This window comes from Sus scrofa, chromosome 15 (assembly GCF_054392235.1).
Source record: "Sus scrofa isolate SSC_HxYL_T2T_F1_AM1 chromosome 15, Sscrofa_HxYL_maternal_Yorkshire_Landrace_v2.0, whole genome shotgun sequence".
In the NCBI taxonomy this organism is placed as follows: domain Eukaryota; kingdom Metazoa; phylum Chordata; class Mammalia; order Artiodactyla; family Suidae; genus Sus; species Sus scrofa.
This window is the reverse complement of record NC_139397.1, coordinates 62053860-62066354: the sequence shown is the minus strand read 5'-3', so window position 1 is coordinate 62066354 and position 12495 is coordinate 62053860. Positions and strand designations below refer to the sequence as shown.

General features: G+C 47.1%; 1 long non-coding RNA gene across 1 annotated transcript; it reads right to left on the bottom strand.

Moving 5' to 3' along the window:
- Positions 1 to 9660: 9660 nt before the first annotated feature.
- On the bottom strand, positions 9661 to 11733 carry LOC106506223 (uncharacterized). Its single transcript, XR_001301394.3, has 4 exons — positions 11645 to 11733; positions 11314 to 11488; positions 11003 to 11078; positions 9661 to 10597 (listed from the first exon to the last, which is right to left on the bottom strand). It is a non-coding gene; the product is annotated as an uncharacterized LOC106506223 (long non-coding RNA).
- Positions 11734 to 12495: the final 762 nt, after the last annotated feature.

Here is a 12495-nt window from a genome sequence, read left to right as displayed (position 1 = left end):
AATATAAGAAATTTGGAGGGCAAATCCTTGAGAGTCAATATTCGAACAAGAAGTTCAAAAAGAAAGAACAGAATAAGGTGAAGGAGGAAATTATTCATGAAGAAGTCAATTTTTCAGACTCTAGGGCTTGTGTTTCTTGATTGAAAGGACTCTCTGAGTACTGGACACAGTGGAGCTGCCCCAAGTACATTCTCATGATATTTTAGAACTTTGGGATCAAGGAGAAGATGCAAAAAGCTTTCAGAATAGAGAAGAAGAGAGAGATTCATTCAAATTGTCAAGTATCAAGATGGCGCTGGATTTCTCAATAGCAATCAAGAAAGTTAGAAGCCAACAGAGCAATGCCTTAGAAATTCTGAAGGAAAATTATTTCCAGCCTAAAATTCCATCTCCAGCCAAACTCCAGAAGAGAATAATGAATTTTCCGACCGTCAGTCAGGGTTGCAAAACAATTACTCCCAGGTATTCTTTCCCCAGAAGTGCCTGGAGGATAGGTGACCCAAAGAGAAGGAAGAAAACAAGGGACGCAATGTGAGAAAAGATAGAATTCCTGGGCCGATGGTGGGAGGGTCACCCTGCAGCACCAGAGGGCCCGGTTCAGATGGGAGGTCCCAGGGCAGTGAGAACAACTTCCTCAAGAGATTTCAGAAGCTCTCTGGTGGTGCAGGAGGTTAAGGATCTGACATTGTCACTGTTGTGGTGAAGGTTGCTACTGTGTGTGAGTTCCATCCCTGGCCTGGGAACTTCTGCATGCCACAGGTGTGGCCAAAAATAAAATAAAATAATAAAATAAAATAAAATAAAAATATTTCAACCAACTGTAAGAAGAACACTTTTGGAAGAGTTGGGGGTCGAATTAATGAGTACAGAGAAAACTCGGGAAACAGAGAAGATAGTCAGGATATGAATATCGATGTGATCAAGTTAGAGCAGTATTGGGAGGATGTGGGGGTTGGGAAGTGTGATTTTTTTGAGGTGTAGGCGATGGTGGTGTAGAACTAAATCATATTTTCCATGGTGGGAAGTCGGTAGGTGATTAAAGCCGAAAAATCAAGATGTAGCAATATAATCATGTAATTTAGAAATATGACAGTAACTGCAATATGAATCAGCTCAGACAGTTGAATTTGCTGTTGCGGGGGGTGAGAAGCAAGGGGGGCTAAGGCTTGGGGATACTGTTGTTTGGTTTGGTCTAGTTTTGGATATGCCTTGTAAGTTACCACATCCAATAGATTTTTGCTTACATGGTCTGCAGTGAAGTCTAGGCTTCCAGATTTTAAAACATTTTCCCAGATGAGTCTAAATTTTAGCCATATTTGAGAATCACTGAAAAAGCTGCATGACAAATGAAGCTATCAACAAAACAGAAACAGACTCACAGACATGGAGAACAGACTTGTGCTCCCAAGGGGGATGGGGAGGGAGTGGGATGGAATGGGAGTTTGGGGTCAGTAGATGCAAACTGCCACATTTAGAATGGATGAGCAATAAGGTCCTGCTGTACAGCACAGGGAACTATGTCCAGTCTCTTGGGATAGACCATGGTGGGAGATAGTATGAGAAAAAGAAAGTATGTATAGGTACAACTGGGTCACTTTGCTCTACAGCGGAAAATGGCACAACATTGTAAATCAATTCTATGTTAACATTTTTTTAAAAGGTGCATGTATAACTTTGATAGAAATTTAAATTAACTTTAAGATTAACATATAAATAAAGCACATAGGATAGTTGTGGGCACCTTACCCTCTGACGTGTTAATACTCCCAATGGGAGTTGGGAAAAGTTCCAGAAAAGGGTGGCCTGAGATGCTCGAAGCAGGTGTCACTCAAAAGTTTCAGAACTGGGGCTGGAGAAGGGGAGGGAAGGATTGGGAATCTGGGATTCACAGAAGCAAACTATTATATATAGGGTGGATAAACAACAAGGTCCTATGTATAGCACAGGGAACTATATTCAATATCCTGTGCTAAACCGTAATGGAAAGACTATATGTATATATATTCTGTTATATATAATATATATGTGTATACATATGTATATATATATAATATTCTCTTTGCTGTACAGCAGAAATGAACACAATCTTGTAAATCAACTATACTTCAATAAAATTTTCTAAACAACCCAAAAACAAAAAATAAAAACTTTCCAGAATATGATTCTTAACAAGCCAAGAAAATCCCACATTCATCTCAACCTGAAATCCTTTTAACAGAAGAGAGCTTTTCCTATGGGGTTATGGCTAAAATAGAATACCTGGGAAATGCCAGAGGATTAACTTTACATGGAGGTGTGAATGGCATGCATCTGATCCTTCCTTGGAAGGGTCAAAGGGCAGAGGTCATGAGAGTAATGAGAGCCTGAGATGGTGATGAAGGGGAGCAGGAGACTGGAGGAGGGGGAGGGGGAGAAAAGGGAGGCTGAAAGAAAGAAGACAGACTTCCATTACTTTTTATCTAATTTCACACAAAGAGCCTCTCCCTCTGCTTGGTTAAGAGACTCTCAAAGAAGCCAACTGGAGTCTGCACGTTAATTAAGGACCCAGGCTGGTGGCTTTCAGAAGAGAGAGTCTCTGTCCCCTATTCTCTTTTCTAGTCCCTGGGTCATGCAGAGCTGTGTTCCACCCCCAGAAGGAGGGCGGCTGCCTGCCGCTTTGGGTCACTTTGGAAGAATGGCCTTATTATGTCCGTGGTCGTCACTATCTTCCCCAACACATCTACAGGTGTACGCTTTCTTACTGTGCCCCTCACAGGTTTCTTTTTCCTTCTGCCGTTGGCCTCTTAGGGATAGAGGAGCCTGCCTGTTACTCAGCACACGGTGTATTGTTACCCGCTTTGATTTGCTGCTGTTTGAACCAGATGCTGTCTGTCCTGTAGCATTTAATCCCTTGAAAGGTTGAAGGATGCAATTTATATGAATGATGGCGCTTCCCAAGAAGGCAAAGTCATACTGCCCTTCGTGCTTATCCTGAGCAGATTTCCTGGTTTCCACTCCCACCCTAAGGGATTCCTGAATCGAGAAGTCCATTTTGGTGGCTCTAAGCTGACTGCTCCCTGGGACAGGCAAGCACATTCCAGCAATCACGAGGAGTCTAGAGGCTTCCGTTGCTGGTGTCGCCTTTCTGCACGGAGCCACCTCAGCTCCATCCTGCATCATAAATTGAGGGCAATGTGAAACGTCTGGCTAGAGAAATGGTCCTCTTCCTTGTGGCATTTCAGAGGTCTGGACAGGAACAGACCCAGTCAGGAAAGGTTACTGTTAAAATCAAATTCCGTATGTTGAATCATTTGTATATTTTGAATCAATCTCCCCCTCCAACTCCTATTCAATTTTTTAGATATACTGCAGATAGAATTAATGTAATAAATAAAAGCACCCTCAAAGTATTCAACTAGCATTTTTTAAGCCTACAAGAAAAAGAAAGCAAGGAGAAAAAAATCCCATTCAGATGAATGAATCAGAGATGATGCTCGGCATAGAATTGGAGCCTTCAGATCAACAGACTGTGGCCTTTATTGACTCTTACAGATGCTACAGTTAAAAGTTGCAGAGTTCCCTGGTGGCTCATCAGGTTAAGGATCAGGTGTTGTCACTGCATTGGCTCTGGTCACTGCTGTGGCTTGGGTTTGATCCCAGGCCAGGGGAACTTCCACATGCCATGGATGCAGCCACAAAAAGAGTTATTTTGCATTCTTTGAAATCTAAGACATTACACTATACCAACATGAGGCCACTCTAATTACCAACTTAGAGAAAAACAGATTTTATGTAGTTATTTTTATTATTATTTTTTGGCTGTACCCACAGCATATGGAAGTTCCCGAGCCAGGGGTCCAATCCAAGCTTCAGCTTCAACCTATGCCACAGCTTCAACAACACTGCCTCCTTAACCCACTGTGCCATTGGAGGTACTTTGAAAAAAACAGATTTTATACAAATAAGCCTAATGGAAAAAAGCATTTACAATGAGTACCTGGCACATAGGAAACACCATAAACATTTTTTTTTTTTGACCACACCTGCAACATGTGGAAATTCTGGGACCAGGGATTGAACCCAGAGTCACAGCTGCAACCTGAGCCACAGCAGTGACTACTCTGGATCCTTATCCCTCCATGCCAGCAAGGAAGGGCTCATAAACATTTTTACTGGTATGTTGTTTTAGCGCAGGACTACCACGTAAAAATGGCCACAGCCCTTCATCCAGGAAAGTGTTGTGGATTCTGGCTCCGCCCTCTGTTCCCACTATGTGGCCCAGACTCCAGGCAGGCTCTGAGGATCCATGGCTCCTAGATTCCTTAGGGAGGGAAGACATAGCCCAAAAAAGAACTGACAGCCATTCCTGGGGGGTGTGGGGAGGGGCTGGGATGTTTCCTGAAGGAAAGAACCTTCCTTCAAACTAAGTCCTGAAAATTGAGAAGATGTTCACCGGATGGGCCCAAAGGAAGGGTTTTCCAGGCAAAGGGAGCAGGGCTTGCAGAGCATGAAGGTGTGGAAATCACTGGAGGAGTTCCCATTGTGGCTCAGTGGAAACAAACAGACTAGTATCCACGAGGAATCGGGTTCAATCCCTGGCCCCACTCAGTGGGTTAAGGATCCAATGCTGCCTTGAGCTGTGATGTAGGTCACAGATGTGGCTCAGATCTAGAGTTGCTATGACTGTGGTGTAGGCCAGTAGTTGTGGTTCCAATTCGACCCCTAGCCCAGAAACTTCCATATGCCACAGATTCGGCTCTAAAAAAAGGAAAGAAAGAAGGAAAGAAGGAAAGAAAGAAAGAGAAAGAAAAAAAGAAAGAAAGAAAGGGAGAGAGAGAGAGGAAGGAAGGAAGGAAGGAAGGAAAGAAAGAAAGAAAGGAAGGAAGGAAGGAAGGAAGGAAGGAAGGAAGAAAGAAAGAAAGGAAGAAAGAAAGAAAAAGAGAGAAGGAAGGAAGGAAAGAAAGAAGATGGAAAATTGTTGTGAGAAGGAAGGGTAGGTGTCTGGGAAGGGAAACATGTGAAGAAAGCTGAGGTCAAGCAGTAGAGACTGGAGAGGCTTAAGTGCCCCTTGAAAGAGTCTGGACTTTACATTGAGGAGCCGGAGAAGTGTTTTCAGCAGAGTGTGTCTTTGTATGTGTATTTGGTGTGTATGGACTGTGTGAAATCACTATAGACACTAAGGCTTTCTAGAGATTAAGGGAAAATTCAGGAAAGGACTAGTAGTTAGACGGAGAGGCTGAATATTAGAATCATGATCAAGAGGAACCCAATAACCCAGGGTTGAGGCAGATAGCAAAGTTAGAGAAGGAAGAAGAAGGAGTTCCCTGGTGCCTCAGCAGGTTAAGGATCTGGCATTGCCACTGCTGTGGCTCTGGTTATAGCTGTGGCCTAGGTTTGATCCCTGGCCAGGAAATTCTGCATGTCCTGGGCATGCCTGCCCCTCCCCCAAAAAGAGAGAGAGATTTAAAAAAAGATGAAGAAGAAGAAGGAAGAAGTTAAGGAAAGAGAGAATCCTCTGGGAAGGGTGGATCAGGGAGGAGTGGAACTTGGGGGCTTCCTTGGTGGAGGAGGCAAAGAGGGCTCCTCTTATACAATGTGGGTCAAAGTGCGGTTGGTCCCATGGACCCCCTGGAGGTTGTGAGTGGAAGAGGAAGAGAGAAGTCCTTGTGAAAATGCAGATGCCTGGGTTCTGCCCTAGGCCTGAGAATCAGCAGGTAACAATTTGATCTACAGAGGATGCTTGCACATCCTAAAGCTTGAGGAAGAGGACACTGCTCGTCTGCATCTGGGGTATGAAAAGGAAGGGGGCATAAGGAGAGAAATGCATCACCCACTTGCTAGGCAGGGGTGGCCCCTTCGGTGAGAAGTAGCCTGGAATCTGGACCCTGGACAAAGGTGGGCTCCAGACATACGTTCCATTCTTGTGGTCTGTGTGTGCCCTGTATCCTGGTCTGTGGTCAGTCCAGTAGAGCTTACCTCTGCACTCTTCCATAAGTTCGGGAAGACCAAAGACAGCCCAGAGTAACCTGGAAGAGCAGGGTCTGGCACGCTCCTTATTGGCTGCGTGGCCATGAGCTAATCACTCAACCTCTCTGAGCTTCAAGTTTTTGTGTGTGTGTTGTTTTGTTTCTGTTTTTTGGCCACCCACAGCATATGGAAGTTCCTGGGTCAGGGATCAAATCCTACACCACAGCTGCAGCAACATCGGATCCTTAACCTACTGCACTACAGTGGAGACTCCAAGCTTCAAGTTTGAAAAAGGAGGAGTAGGAATCTGCTGCAGCTGCCTCACCCTCTGTGGGCCAAGAAGCTCCAAGTGAGAAGAGAGCTCCATTACATTTTAAGACATTCCAGTAAGACTTTAAACATCCAATAACAGAATGGGCACTGGAAGAGTTCTGGGTGTCTTGGAGAAGCTGTATATTCTTGATTTGGGTGGCAGTTAAATGGAGAGTATTTTGATAAATATGCTTGTGCGTTTTACTGTATGTAAATGATACCTCAATTTGTGAAAGAAAGAAAGAAAAGAAAGGAAGGAAGGAAGGAAGAAAGAAAGAAAGGAGAAAATGAGACATCCTAGTGGAGATTGGCTGTGTGGCAGCTGGCAGGGCCACGGGGAGAAGCCTCTGGACAGAGCCCAGCCTGGGCCCAGGGAGGCCTGGGCTGCAGCTCCCTTCTTCCTAGTTGCTCAGAACCTGCTGTCTCAATGCATTTGGGGGAAAGTGTTTGGCTTTTAGAGACCAGCATGGTGAAGAGAGACCAAAGGGGGCAGAGACTCAGAACCAGGGCTGAAGTAAGGATGGAAAATGCAGCCCTGAGTGAACATAAGAACGCTGCCTGCGGGGCCTGAGAATTCTGGAAAGTCATTCTTCCTGAATCAGGTATCCATTCAACGATTGTTTCTTTTCTTTTCTTTTCTTTCTTTTTTTTTTTTTTTTTTTTGTCTTTTTAGGGCCACACCCGCAGCATATGGAGGTCCCAGGCTAGGGGTCTAATCAGAGCTGTAGCTGCTGGCCTACACCGCAGCCACAGTAACTCGGGATCTGAGCCGCATCTGGGACCTACACAGCTCACAGCAACGCTGGATCCTTAACCCACTGAGTGAGGCCAGGGATCGAACCCACAACCTCATAGTTCCTAGTCGGATTTGTTTCCACTGTGCCACGACGGGAACTCCTCTCTTTATTTTTTAGGGCCTCTGCAGCATATGGAAGTTCCCGGGCTATGGGTTGAATGGGAGCTGGAGCTGCAGCTGCCGGCCTACACCACAGCAACACAGGATCCAACCCCATCAGCGACCTACATCACAGCTTTCTGCAATGCCATATCCTTAACCCTCTGAGCGAGGCCAGGGATCGAACCTGAATCCTCGTGCATATTAGTTGGGTTCTTAACCTGTTGAGCCACAGTGAGAACTCTGATTGTACCTTCTGAAAGGGGGTATTTCTGCAGGGAAGCTTCTGAAGACCAATGCCTATCACAAGCCCACTGCCCAGGGCTTTTTTGGCACAGTGCTTTTCGCTTGAACCAGAATGTCATTTCCCTTTGGCTCCCAGAACAGTGCTCTCCATTCAGAGCCAGGGTTCTGTCGACATGGCTGCCTGGCCTCTGCTCAGTGTCCTCAGAAACCCACAGGAAAAACACATCTTTTCTCTCTGAGCCACATGACCTCTCTGGGTGGAACAGAACAGTTACCTAAGAGTTTACAGGACAAACATTACAAACCACCTTCCCGAGGGGGTGTCCAGGCAGGAAGCATGGAATCTGAGCAGCCAGTCTCCCTGCAGAGAAGCTGGGAGCAGGGGCTGTGGGCCCACGCTGTCTCCAGAGGCCAGAACCCTGCAGAGGAAGGGAGAAGGAGGTGGGGGAAGCCCAGCCTCCCTTCAGGAGACCGGAACACAGGGAGAGGAGCTCACTGCTGTTTCTCCTGGGAGCCAACTGATTTCAAATTCCCCTTTACAGTTGCTATAATTAAGACAATAACTCAAAAGTCTTAGAAAAGCAGTCAACGTGAAAAGTCAAGGACTTTAGCCATCCAAACGTCAGCAGTACCTTCCCACATGTTCTCAAAGAGGGGATTTTAATTTTATTTATTTATTTTTACCACCGCACCCTCTACATATGGGTGTTCCCCGGCTAGGGGTCGAATTGGAGCTGTAGCTGCTGGCCTACGCCACAGCCATGGCAACACCAGATCCAAAGCATCTACTAGCTACAAGACAGCTCCTGGCAACGTCAAATCCTTAACCCACCAAGCGAGGCCAGGAATTGTACCCAAATCCCAATGGATACTATGTTGGGTTCTCGACCCAATGAGCCACAAGGGGAACTCCTGAAAGAGGGGACTTTTAAAATAAAACAGCAGGAGGGAGTTCCCCGGTGGCCTAGTGATTAAGGATCTGGCATTGTCACTGCTGTGACTTGGGTTCAATCCCTGGCCTGGGAATTTCTGCATGCTGCAGTTACGGTGGCCAAAAAAATTTTTTATTGTCTTTTTGTCTTTTTTTGTTGTTGTTGTTGTTGTTGCTGCTGCTATTTCTTGGGCCGCTCCCGCGGCATATGGAGGTTCCCAGGCTAGGGGTTGAATCGGAGCTGTAGCCACCGGCCTACGCCAGAGCCACAGCAACGTGGGATCCAAGCCACGTCTGCAACCTACACCACAGGTCACGGCAACGCCGGATCGTTAACCCACTGAGCAAGGCCAGGGATTGAACCCGCAACCTCATGGTTCTTAGTCGGATTCGTTAACCACTGCGCCACGACGGGAACTCCAAAAAATTTTTTTAAATAAAAATAAATCCGAGTTCCCACTGTGGTGCAACAGGATTGGTGGCATCTCTGCAGCACCAATAAAAAGATTTGATCCCTGGCCTGGCAAAGTGGGTTAAAAGATCTGGCATTGTGGCAACTGCAGCTCATATCTGATCCCTGGCCTGGGAAATCCGTATGCCTCAGGGTGGGGAAAAAAAAAAAAAAAAAGATAAAAAGAAAGCAACAGGAGAGATACTGGATGTGAACGACGAGTAGGGGGCTGTGGGTGATGGAGCCTGAGGAAGACAGTGGCAGAGAGCCAGCTAGCGGCCCCGTCAGAAGCATCCATCCAGTCTTCCAATCTTTTCCCTTTGAGCCTTCCATCAAACCCAGCAATAGCTGCCCTTTAAATTAGCTCAGAAACACTGACTCCCTCTCTGTCCTTCTGGGACCTCTGAGAGGCCAGGGGCTTCTTCTGGGTCACCAGGGGCCCCCACCTTTCCCCAGCCGGTTAAAAAGGTTTAGCTCTTCTTTTATTATGGGAATGCGAATCCCATAATCACTTTGCTCCTGCTGTGGAGTTGGCTGACCCCTGCGAAATGATGGTTTTCATCAGAGAAATACCATGAGCTGCAATGTTATTCAGAGGGATGTGATTCAAAACTGAGGGGAAAAAAACGGTTCAGAGACAGTTTACTGATAGAAAGCCGCCTGGCCTTCTGGGAACAATAGACAAGTTCCTGGTTCCCCACCCAGAGAACAGCGGTAATGCCGGCTGCAGGCATGGCTCGACCCGCTTCCTCCCCTTACAGCCTCCACCAGCTGCAATTCTGGACCTCAACACACACACACACACACACACACACACACACACACACACACACACACACACACACACACACACACTGGCAGCAGTCTGGGGGTCCATCATGAAATGTCAGCAAGTGGATTTTATTTACAAAGATTAACTCCAAACTGATGGTGTGATGCCTGGAAATGTTACCTACTGTGTGTTCCCACAACATTTTCAATCCACCAGATTTCAGAAATTACAGAAAACTGTCTTTTTTTTTTTGCTTTCTAGGGCCACACCCACAGTATATGGAGGTTCCCAGGCTAGGGTGGAATCGGAGCTACAGCCACCAGCCTACACCACAGCCACAGCAACCTAGGATCCTTAGCCCACTGAGCAAGGCCAGGGAATTGAATCAGCAACCTCACGGTTCCTAGTCAGATTCGTTTCTGCTGTGCCACGACGGGAACTCCCAGACCACTCTGCCTTACCGTAGCCTCCTGATCTCCTTCCTTCCTCGGTAACACGGTCTAAGGCTGGTTTTAAGACTTTTGGGATAGGGTTGATGCCAAAGTACCCAGTTTTTCCATTCATCCAAGGAGCTGCAAAACGTGTCTAAAATTATCCCTAATTCTAAGTCTTCTCTACACAATCAACCTCTCCAATATAACAATTCCAAAATCTTTTTTGATTCCTGCTTTTAATAAAGTACATTTACAGAGGATATGAATTCCAGATTTGATTTCAGACTCTGGGGATGTATATTCCTCTTCTGGAACTTGTATATCCGGTCCTGGGATAAAAAAAAAAAAAAAAGAAAAAAAAGGAAAGAAAGAGAAAGAGGGGGGGGAGAGAGTCCACAGCATAACAAGCATTCCTTGTATTTCTTCTGTCTTTTGCCGCCTGAGCACGGAGGAGGGAGAAGGGCTGATACACAGCATCTGGTTAAAGTCAGGTAAGTAACACTCTGGGGGAAAAGCCTGAAGTCAGTTGCCAACCTCTTTCTCTTTCTAATGTGTTTTTGCAGATGGAGGAAAACTGCAGCCAATACAGAGGTTTCAATTTTAGGCGATCCTTGGGAGAAAAGAGGGAAAAAAAGAAAACCCCCTGTTCAATAGCTCAGTGCCATGGCGAACATCTGGCATCACGAAGGGAATGAAGAATCATGCCACCCCCTCCCCACACCCCCACCACCAGGTGCAAAGATGCCAAAGGGACATCTTCAGTCGAAGGTTTCCCTGAATGAAGACTAGAAGATATGATGAGGGTGCAAATGGGAAACTGAAGGCGCGCTTCCAAGCATAAGCGCTTTTCACCGTCGTTCCACTGGCCCGTGGACGTGGGCAACTCCTCCCCAGTCTCGGGAGAAGCCCACAGCCCTGCAGGAGGGGTGTGGAGCTGGGATGGGGAAGTCCAGCTCCTGCTGTAGCTTTGCACCCAGTGCCTCTTGACCATGAAGGAGATATTTCATCACCAGACCTTGGTTTCTGCACGTGTCAAAATGGAAACGGTCATGTCTGCCTCATCTGGTGTCATGGTCCACATGAGCCTCTTCCTGCCCGGGAAGAAGGTCACGCTAGCAAGCAAGGTCATCAAGCATCCCCCCTCCTCTCAGAGCAGCATACAGAAGACTTTTGGAAACACTCTGAGTTTTTCAAGGAGCCCCCACCCCACTGCGATGTGGGAAACTACGTCTACCCCAGCCTCTTCATCTCAGTTCCATTCCAGGCTCTGGAGTGGTTTTCTTCAGCTAATTCAGTCTTTGCCTGAGTGTGGGAGGGGGGGCTTACCGTCACCTCACAGGTGGAGGGGGCAGGCTCCAGTCCACATGGCATTTGCTGGACCTTCTGGGTCTCCACCATGTCTACTGTGGGGTGGCTGGTCTGGGCTGCTTCCTGGACGGCTGACCACGGATGTTCTGCTTGTCCCATTCCTTGGCCTCAGGCCAGTGCTTTCTGCTGAGGACTGTGGGTTGGGCAGCGTGTGTTCTCTCTTGGCTGAGTTGGAGTCCCGCCTCCTTCTTCCCTAGTTTGGCCCCCCTCTCCCATTCCCCTCCACCCCACCCCCCACCACGGCCCTCCCTTGGTGCCATGTTCCCCTAAACCCTCTGCTCCTACCCACCCCTGCGCCTAGGTCTGGCTGTGAGATCAGGCTCCAGGCAGTTCATTTTGCAACCCTTGCCCACAGCGCCCTCTTGCCCCCATCATGGTCATTCCTCTCTGGAATGTTCTCTAGCCAGATTCCAGCCAGCCTCGGTGGACCACCCCCTCCAGAGCCACACAGGAGATTCTGAGTTTCTTCCGAACCCCGAAGGAACTGAGGGTAGCCTGGGAAATCTAAGTGCTGGCCCGTGCACTGTCTAACCAAGAGGCGCTGCTGCATTTCCTCTGATGCGCACACCCCCCCACACACCCCGTTTGTGTGGAGACCCTGGGTGCCACGCAGGCTTAAATAAGGGAAAGGCCCTGTGTCGATTTAAACAACTCACACCTCCTCCCTACCCCCTGGGCAGCCTAGAGACAGAAAATCAAGATCTCTCCAGCCTGGGTCTGCCTTCTCCTTCTGCTGGATAATTCCAGGCTCATGGCCTCGTTGTCAGAGACAGAACCACTCCCTGCCACACGGAAGCAATTCCATGATCTACCTATGGCCTTGGCTCTCATTACACTAAATGGGAGCTAAATAAATTTAGAAAATTCTATTTCTGTTTCAACAAAGGCTAGTTGTTACAGCTATTTTGCCTCCAAAATTCCCATTTGGGGTTGCAAGAAGCTGAATATTAACTTTTTGCTGCTGTTGTTGTTGTTTTTGGCACTTGTGCTGTAGAAATTTAAAGGTAGATATATATCTCTGAGAAAACGGAGGAATTCCCTGTGTGATGTGTGTTGGATCCCTGGCCTGTCTCAGTGGGTTAAGGATGAGGCACTAGTGCAAGCTGGAACACAGAATAATTAGGCTTGAATCTGGCATTG